Consider the following 10,350-nt stretch of genomic DNA (forward strand, 5'->3'; position numbering starts at 1 on the left):
GTAGTCTGTCTTAATTGCGGAGGAGTTGGTCATTACCGACATAACTGCACAAGTCCGCTAAAACATGTCAGCTAGTTCCAAGAATCCGGCAGGAAACCTCAGAGGGCCCTGGTGAAGAAGCCAAATGGGTGCCCACCTACAGCAGTTAGCTCAAAAGGCAAAGACCCAGGGAAGCCACAGCGGAAGCTTAAACTGTCACAGAGGGCCCTCACTGCTGTTCCTGAATGACCAGACAATCCACTCCCATCAACCTCAAGTGCCCGGTCGCGGAGAGTCGGTGCATACCAGCCCTCTGGAGCCCAACAGACATCAGCAAAACTCGAAGCCCATCAAGAAGGGGGCACGAATACAGACGACAGGACAAACTAACTACTCTACTTCGGGTAGATTCCCTGACAAACTAGTGGGACCTTCTCCCATCGTGTCAATTAAAGTAGAAGGCATCTATACAAAGGCCCTTCTGCACACGGGGTACAAGTTACCCTACTATATAGAGACTTTTACAACCAACACCTCAAACACTTACCCCTGCAGAAATTGGAGGAACTGGAGATATGGGGTATTGGAACCCAAAATATCCCATATGATGGATACTTACCGGTCAAGTTGACTTTTGACCCCTCTGCGACCAAATCGACGGAAACGTTTGATACCTTAGCCATTGTTGGCTCTGATGGGCGAGGGCATACAAGAGTTCTCTGATAATAGGAACAAACACTGACCTTGTCAAAAGGCTGCTCACTCCTCTTGTATTGAAGAACAGAGAGCCCCAGCTGAACGAGTGGGGGAGATTTGGCAATAGGACAGAAGTGAGAAAATACTACAACCTGGAGAGGTGGCGTGTACAAGCTTCAGTCAAGCTCAGTTAGGAACAACCAGGACCCTTTGTCCTTGAAGCTGACCGCCAGGGACAGGACATGGGAGTGGAGGTAATCTGTCAGGAAAGGTCTCCTCCGCTGGTGATATCGATCATTTGGCATGTAGTACTGAGGTCCACCAGCAGGTGTCTCCTGGCAGTTCGGAGCTGTCAGAAGAGCTCTTTCCTGCAAGTATTCTGTTACCTTTGGGCCGCAGTACTGGCGTCCACCAGCGGAGGAATCCTGGCAGTATGGAGCAGGTATTACCCTCTGCAGACAGGTGTCACCTGACCTTAATTAGCAGAGCTGTAGTATAAATACCCGGCAATTGCACACTTATGTTGCCCTGGTATTGTTCCTTGAACCCTGGACTCTGAGCCTTGTACCTGACCCGTCCTGTTTATTTCCCTTCCCAGCTACTGTTCCCCTGTTTATGACCCCGGCCTGGCTCGACTACGATTCTGGTACTCCCTCTTGCTACATATGCTGGTTGGTTTAATATCACTGTTTGTTTGGTTGTTCACTCTGTATTGGTGATGTGTTCACATATGCATTTTCCTTAATAAACTTACTTTCACCTATTTATGTCTGGTTCACTCTGTCGCAGTCACACAGTTCTGGTCACATCTGGTTTATGACAGAATACCAGGGCCCTCCCTGACCAGAAGTGGCTGCACCGGGGAACCATTTTGATTCAGTTGGTTGCAAACATGAATGCCGATGAGGTTATTTATTTTTCTCTGCTGGCATCTGAAAGTGGTGATTATTGCCGCCAGGCTTTGAAAGGATGGTCTAGTGACCAGTTGTTTGCCACTATACGTTTGGCTCACTCCCTGGTCGATCAGGGTTATATATTGTTTGAGGAGGTGCAGCCTTTGATCAAGATATGTACTGAGCTGGCCCTGCCCTGTATTCCAGAGGGTCGTGATGATTTCACTCCTCCTTTTGATATGAATCAGGTTGTATCCCTAGTATGGCTTTTTGAAGATGATCCAGCCGATTTTTGTGAGCACTATTCCACCTGTCCCCACAGGTGATTGCTGAGTGCATTGTGTCTGCTCAGTCTTTTGTTAGACAGGGAGTTTTAAAAGCACAGTTTGTACAACCTATACTTTCAGCATGGTCTGACATGGTGCAAGCAGCTCCAGCCAAACAAACCACCTCTGCCACCAAACACCAGCCTACCCAAATGTATGTTTCCCCATCACCCATGTCAACCTCAGTTGCAGCATAGTATACGCTGCTCCCAACCAAATACTCATATCCGGTCTCTGCTTCCTGTACCTATCCTGCATTCAATCCACCTGCCTCTTCTCAGCTGCCTATAAAACCACAGGAACTTCCCCCAGCTACGGTTACCTCTTCTCTACCATATCCCAATCCTCCTTTCCAGTCTGCTGCACCCCTCACCTACAGAGCTTCAGTGGCTAAGCTAAAGAAAAAACGAAAGTTTTTTCCAACCAAGAGGATCCTGCCAGTAACCCAACCTGCCTCCGCACCAGCTAATCCAATCCAGTCTGACATCCCAGTGCCTGTTATCCAGTTCGATGTCCTGATGTCCACTTTCCAGTCTGATGTACCCACTTTCCAGTCTGATGTCTGCCTTCCAGCCCAAAGTCTCGGTGCCTGTCTTCCAGCCTGATGTACCTGCCTTCCAGCCTGACGTGCCTACCTTCCAGTCAGATGTGTCCGCTTTCCAGTCTGATGTCTTGATGCCTGCCTTCCAGCCTGAAGTCTCGGTGCCTGCCTTCCAGCCCGAAGTCTCGGTGCCTGCCTTCCAGCTTGATGTATCGGTGCCTGCCTTCCAGCCGGATGTCTCGGTGCCTGCCTTCCAGCTTGATGTCTCCACCTTCCAGTCTGATGTGCCCGCTTTCCAGTCTGATGTCTTGATGCCTGCCTTCCAGCCCAAAGTCTCGGTGCCAGTTTTCCAGACTGAGGTGCCAGTGTTCTAGCCGGAGGTGCCAGTGTTCCAGCCTGAGGTGCCAGTGTTCCAGCCTGAGGGGCCAGTGTTCCAGCCTGAGGTGCCAGTGTTCCAGCCTGAGGTGCCAGTGTTCCAGCTTGAGGTGCCAGTGTTCCAGCCAGAGGTGCCAGTGCCTACTTTCCAGCTTGATGAGCCCGCTTTCCAGCCTGATGTGCCCACTCTCCAGCCTGATGAGCCCGCTTTCCAGCCTGAAGTGCCCGTGCCTGCTGCCCAGTCTGATGTGCCTGCTGCCCAGCTTGAAGTGCCTGCTGCCCAGCTTGAAGTGCCAGTGCCTGCTGCCCAGCTGAAGTGTTCCTGTCTGCTGCCCAGCTTGGAGTGTTCCTGGCTGCTGCCCAGCCTGGAGTGTTCCTGTCCGCTGCCCAGCCTGGAATGTTCCTGTCCGCTGCCCAGCCTGGAGTGTTCCTGTCCGCTGCCCAGCCTGGAGTGTTCCTGTCCGCTGCCCAGCCTGGAGTGTTCCTGTCCGCTGCCCAGCCTGGAGTGTTCCTGTCCGCCGCCCAGCCTGGAGTGTTCCTGTCCGCCGCCCAGCCTGGAGTGTTCCTGTCCGCCGCCCAGCCGGGTGTGTTCCTGTCCGCCGCCCAGCCTGGAGTGTTCCTGTCCGCCACCCAGCCTGGAGTGTTCCTGTCCACCTCCCAGCCTGGTGTGTTCCTGTCCGCTGCCCAGCCTAGTGTGTTCCTGTCTGCTGCCCAGCCTGGTGTGTTCCTGTCCGCTGCCCAGCCTGGTGTGTTCCTGCCTGCTACCCAGCCTGATGTGCCACTGCTTGCTGCCCAGCTTGAGGTGCCCGCTGCCCGGCCGGACACCATGGACTTTCCCCAGCAACGGCTAGTTGGAGCGTCCGGAGGTCGCTCCTTCGAGGGGGGGTACTGTCAGGAAAGGTCTCCTCCGCTGGTGATATCGATCATTTGGCATGCAGTACTGAGGTCCACCAGCAGGTGTCTCCTGGCAGTTCGGAGCTGTCAGAAGAGCTCTTTCCTGCAAGTATTCTGTCACCTTTGGGCCGCAGTACTGGCGTCCACCAGCGGAGGAATCCTGGCAGTATGGAGCAGGTATTCCCCTCTGCAGACAGGTGTCACCTGACTTTAATTAGCAGAGCTGTAGTATAAATACCCGGCAATTGCACACTTATGTTGCCCTGGTATTGTTCCTTGAGCCCTGACCTGTATCCTGTTACTCTGATTCCTGATTCTTGAACTTGAAGCCTGAACCTGAAGCCTGATTCCTGGAACCTGTTAATCCTGTTTCCTGTCCGTTACCTGCACCCTGGACTCTGAGCCTTGTACCTGACCCGTCCCTCCTGTGATCCATTCATCCTCTCTTGTCCTGTTTATTTCCCTACCCAGCTACTGTTCCCCTGTTTATGACCCCGGCCTGGCTTGACTATGATTCTGGTACTCCCTCTGGCTACATATGCTGGTTGGTTTAATATCACTGTTTGTTTGGTTGTTCACTCTGTAATAGTGGTGTGTTCACATATGCATTTTCCTTAATAAACTTACTTTCACCTATTTATGTCTGGTTCACTCTGTTGCAGTCACACAGTTCTGGTCACATCTGGTTTATGACATAATCCCAGAAGTCATATCAATTAGGGCTCTGCAACTGAGTCATGGGAAGATCCCTGTCAGCATCCGGAATGTTACTGCTTCGCCGTTGAAACTGCAAGCCCGAGTGCTGTTAGGACAAGTAAATCCAGCCACCCCAGTCTCACCATCTAATTTCGGGAAGGGAGAGGATGGAATCTCCATAGAACAGTTTAACCCACAAAACACCACACTATCACCTGAGTGGAAAGAAAAGGTCAAAGCCCAGCTCCTGAGATAGCAGAATATGTTCTTGAAAGATGAGTTTGAAGTGGGGGGGGTGTGAAAATTACCCATCACCGGATTCGCCTTCAGGAAGACAAGCCATTCAGGGAATGAGTCAGACAGATACCTTTGGGGACCTAGAAGATTTACGTGAGCAGCTGGCAGAATTAAAGAGATCAGGCATCATCAGGGAGTCTAGGAGCCCTTATGCCTCCCATATAGTGGTGGTGCAGAAGAAAAATGGGTCCCCGAGGCTGTGCATCGATTATCGGATGCTCAACAGGAGGACCATCCCTGATCAGTACACCACTCCAAGGATAGAAGATGCCCTGCAGAGCCTATCGAGGATCAATTGGTTCAGCATGCTGGACCTGAAGAGTGGGTACTATCAAATCCCCATGCACCCTGAGGACAGGGAAGAAAAATGCTTTTATCACCCCAGTAGGGTTCTTCGCGTTTGATAGGATGCCTCAAGATCTGTCGGGTGCTCCAGCAATGTTCCAGAGACTGATGGAGAAGATAGTAGGTGACATGAACCTAATCGAAGTGTTGGTGTATCTGGACGATATCGTCTTCGGCAAAACTCTCGAACATGAAGAGCGTCTGGAGAAGGTTCTAAGGAGACTCCATGACGTGGGATTGAAGCTGTCCCTGGAAAAATGTCAGTTTTACCAGCCTTCAGTTAATTACCTCGGCCATGTTGTCTCCGCTGAAGAAATAGCTACTGACCCCCAGAAGCTGTAAGCTGTCACCTCTTGGTCAAAGCCTACCAACGTAACTGAGCTTAGGTCATTCCTGGGATTTTGCTCATACTACAGGAGATTTGTTTAGGGATTTGCTAGAATAGCTCGCCCCCTTAATGAGTTACTGAAGAATGAGGATGAGAATGACGACTCAGACCTAGCAAAGCCAGTCAAACATGGAGGGCCCAAGAATCCTCGGGAGTCAATCCAACAACAGTGGACTGACCCCTGTGAGCAAGCCTTTTGGCAGCTGAAGTGGAGTCTAACTGCTCCTGTTCTGGCCTATGCCAATCCAGCCAAGCCATATGAGCTGCATGTTGATGCCAGTCGAGATGGGCTGGGCGGGGTACTGTATCAGAACGATGGACACCTGCGGCCTGTTGCTTATGTGAGCCGAAGTATTGCACCGGAGTCTGTGGCAGGTATCCCCAAATACTACTGTGATTTGTCCCAGGTCAGGTATAATGGCCTACCTAAGCTTTCAGATAGGGACTTAAGAAGGGACCAGATAACATATCCCCTCTGTAGTTTAACACTGAAGGCCCTGGAGGGCCAACACCCAAATCTACTGCTAACAGACTCTCCAACAGGAGCACGACTAGTACACAAGGAATGGGATCGACTGCAGTTACACAATGGGGTGGGTGGTCTACCGAAGGGGCCCCTCAGAAGATCCTGAAGATAAGTGGCAGCTATTCTTGCCGAGAATGCATTGAGAGACTCCGTGCTGACTGCCTTGCAAGACAATTATGGCTACTTAGGGCCTGAGAGGAGATTCAAACTGGTGTGAGACCGGTTCTATTGGCCCTGTATGTGGGCTGAAGTTGAGGGATATTGTCACTCCTGCATACGGTGTATACAGAGGAAGACTTTACCCCACAGAGCTGCCCCAATGGGCCATCTTCAAAGTCAGGGACCAGTGGAATTGGTGTGTATTGATTTTCTGTGTTTGGAGCCTGACTCGAGTGGACAGGAAAATGTTCTGGTGGTGACCGACCACCTCTCCCGGTATGCCCAGGCATTCCCAACTAAGGACCACCAAACATCTACAGTGGCCAAAATTCTGATAAAGAAGTTTTGTCAACTATGGCTTACCTCAGCGTATTCACTCTGATCAGGGGAGAGACTTTGAGAGTAGACTCATTAAAAGACTGTTAGACCTGTTAGGTGTTCAGAAGTCAAGAACCACCCCCTACCACCCTCAAGGAGATCCCCAGCCAGAACGCTTTAATTGCACCCTCCTCGATATGCTTGGGACTCTTACAGCTGAAAAGAAACAGCATTGGAGCAGGCACATTGCATCTCTTGTACACGCCTATAATAGCACTGAAAACGATGCCACGGGCTATTCACCATATAGGCTGATGTTCGATAGGGAAGCTCGGCTGCTGGTGGACTTAGCATTTGGCACCTCTTTAGATCATACCTCGATGGTGTCACACAGAGGATATGTGGACTACCTGAGGAAGAGTCTGAAGACAGCATATGAGAAAGCCCAGGCTGCCTCAGACACCCGGGGCCAGCGAAACAAGCGAAACTTTGACCTGAAGGTGAGAGTACATGATTTGCAGTCTGGTGACAGAGTGTTACTGAGGAACTTGGGCATCCCTGGGAAACACAAACTGGATGGTGGAAGTGGCAGCCCTACATTATCTGCAAGCAGTTGCCAGGACTGCCAGTATACCAGATTCACCCAGAAGGAAGCACAGGCCCACTAAAGACCTGGCACCGGAATCATCTGCTACCTTTATCAGAAGCAGTTCGTATACCTCATCAACCAAATCAACAGCCTACTCAAACCATCTCTCAGGAATCACCTCCAGTAACCATGTCACATTCCTTGCAACCAAACATGGATGCAGAAGACAGGATGAAGAAATGGGCATGGATTGGCTGTGGCAGTCTACGCTGGCAGAGACTGGCACTCCCCTTTCTCCCAGAGAAGCAGATGTGGGAACCCTCAGGCCTGAGGCTCCGGAATTCATCCCACAGAGACAACCCTTGGCAAGCCAAGGAGACTTTCCGAGTTCCCCAACTGTAGAGGATATAGAAGCTCCTCAACCTTCTGCAGCATCAGAGGAAGAGGCTACTATACCCGAAATGCCTAAACCCAAAGAGCAGAGAGGAAAGCTAACAATTCGCTCACCAAAAAGGCTGACATACAATACTTTTGGCGAAAGTTCTAAAGAAGCGATCCTCACATCTCAGAGAATGCACACAGCCTGACGATCCTTCCCACTACAGGTTTAGTGGAGGGCAACTCCAACTCACCCCCTGGCACATCTAGGTGGGCCATTACAATATTGGTGGCTTGTGGGCAAGACAACCTCACCTCTTATGACAAATGGGAGGTTCCCTTGCCAGGTTCATATGTGCATGCCAATTGCTTGTTTTCTTACATGTACTAACTTGTTTTCGTCTCCCGTTGTATTTTTGAAAGCATGTAGGTTGTGGACATATGTTGATGGACTCTGTCTTTCCTTTGGGAACAGTATGTAGAAGGCATGTTGTAATGGAATTTATCCTTTTGGCCACAAGATGGAGACAGAGAGATGCTGACTTGTCCTTTCAGAAAACTCAGACACAAAGCACACTGGGAAAAAGGGGAGTTTCAGGAAGTGCTGAGGTAAAAGAGGAGAAGGAAGTGCTGAGGTGAGAGAAGAGAAACAGGCTTCCACACAGCACTACAGAGAGAGTGCTGACAGAAGATCTGAGGGCTGGTCTGAGGTACCAGCATATGATTGAGGGGAGAGAAATACGCTGACACCAGGGACTGTGTGACCCAACAGAGGAAGAGAAAGCTACGTTTCTCTTGAAACTACTGGGGAGAGTTACCGTGAGGAGAAGGGATAGAGGACAGGAGTGGTGAGGTGATGGGACTGTGCGGTGGGACTCCACCTAAGAAAGAGGGCCACACTGTCCTCCACCGTTCAGCCCAGGGACCCTGCTCATTACCTCAGTGCCATCTAGCCCAGCGGAGACAACCCACACACCGCTTCAGGGATCACAAGGCCCACCTAGATGTCCTGTTAGCCGTTGTCCCATCACCCTGCCAGTTCAGCTACCAGCCATCCTGATCAGCCGACAGGAGGTGATCCAGTGCCTTACAACATTGCCAGGAGCCTGAACCACCATTTGGAACTTCCGTTGTGTCATCACCCAGAGAATTGGTGAGCGGGTGTAAACCCAACATCTTTCTTAGCACAGTACAGACATTGCATTCAGACACCTATTCCCCTTTCTACTGTCAGAGGATGCTTGTTTGGATCTGCCACTTTTAGCCATTCTGTTCTTACAAACCACTACCTAACGGGATTTCCTGGAGGATTTCTGTCTCAATTTTGATTAAACCTACTCTTTACAAAGGGCCCCAATGTTTTCTAGCAGAAGACATTAGTACCCTTCAACTCAGGACCTGTAATGTTACAGAACTGTGCTTACTGTACCTGTTAACCCATTTCTTCTTTTTGTATTGTTACTTTCAATGGTGGTTGTGGCCCAGAAGAGACCTTCTCTCCTCCCTCTCAGCGTCTATGTTATGGGCGTATAGATTACTGCCCTTTTCTAAATTTACAGTTGCTAAGTATTGAAGGTTGTCTTTTCTAATGTATTAATTCTTTGCAGAAAGGTTTAACAGTGTTGTAAGCTTCCATATGCTTTAAACCGTGATAATATATTCAATTTGTTTATCACTACCAGGTATGTGTCTCTTTTTGGTGATAATCCACAGCCAGGATAACAGCATTTTCCACGTGTCTTTAAATGTGTTTGCAGTAATTTAATTTAACCAGGTGTGCCAGAGGGCCTGAGGTCATTTTTGGGGTTGAGGTGGAGATCAGAGAACCCAAATTTACCAAGCGGCTCCTCCTTCGGGGGTGGCGCTACATATGTTTATGCACAGGGGTTTTTCCCATATCGTCTTTCAGGACAGCAACCTATGAGACGGAAAAATGTACAAATTGATTCTGCGCTGCCCTAAAGACACAAACAAGCAGCTAACACGGCCAACAGGATATATGCCAAGTAGAGAGGAAACAAAATAAGTGTAGCGCTAAAAAAGTTAAGATGTCCAGCATGTAAACAAAAATGGTCCAACAGTTCTAGGAGTAAATTAGAGGAAGGTCCTCCATATGTGTATGGATCCTAGTAGTAGGCAATCCACATAAGTTTTTGTGACTTCATATAAGGAGCAAATCATTGGGTGCATAACATCTGGAGTGGAAACAGACACACCACCACCGATAATGAAGAGGCTTACCGGATCTAGTGGACCCAAAGGGGCATACGCCGAGTTGGGTCAAAACAAGCTTGGGTGGTAAGTGGCTGTAGATGGTCTAGAAGGATGGTGGTCTTGAGATGCACCATGGACTGGCATGTCCCTCAGAATGATGTTAAAAACCAAGTGGCGGTGATGATGAGTGAGGAGGAAAAAGGAAAGGCCACATAGTGTAAATCCATAAAACAATTGTAAAATTTATTAAAAGTAAGAAATACACTCACATGTACGTCTTTAAAAACCAGCGCTGTGAAAATATGGCGGCAGTGGGGTCCTACCCGACGCGTTTCATCCTCTTAGACATCGTCTGGGGGTAGCAACCTATGAGACACCTTGGCTCCTCCCTTCTTAGGAAACACCACCCAGCCTAGATTTAAAAGGCATGCTTCCTCGCTGGCTCCATAGTTTCGGTGTTTCCTCCAGCAAGGAGACACTGCGAGGAGCCGTGGCTAAAGACAGCCAGGGAGGCTGAAGCCTGTATGTCCAGGAAGGAGACAGAGATCTCTGGGGACTAGTGGTGCTATGCCTCGGAGAGGGGTTACTTGGCAGCCACACTGTTGTTTCTGTTGCCACCCCATCTCTCCGAAAGTTGTGTCACGGGATGCTTCGGGGGCCTGCCTTCAGGTTCTCAGTGGAGACTTAGGAGTTGGCGCTGTTCCCCCCCTTGCACTCAGGTGCGAGCCGCGATGGA

This window comes from Aquarana catesbeiana, linkage group LG13, assembly GCF_042186555.1.
Source record: "Aquarana catesbeiana isolate 2022-GZ linkage group LG13, ASM4218655v1, whole genome shotgun sequence".
NCBI classification, from domain to species: domain Eukaryota; kingdom Metazoa; phylum Chordata; class Amphibia; order Anura; family Ranidae; genus Aquarana; species Aquarana catesbeiana.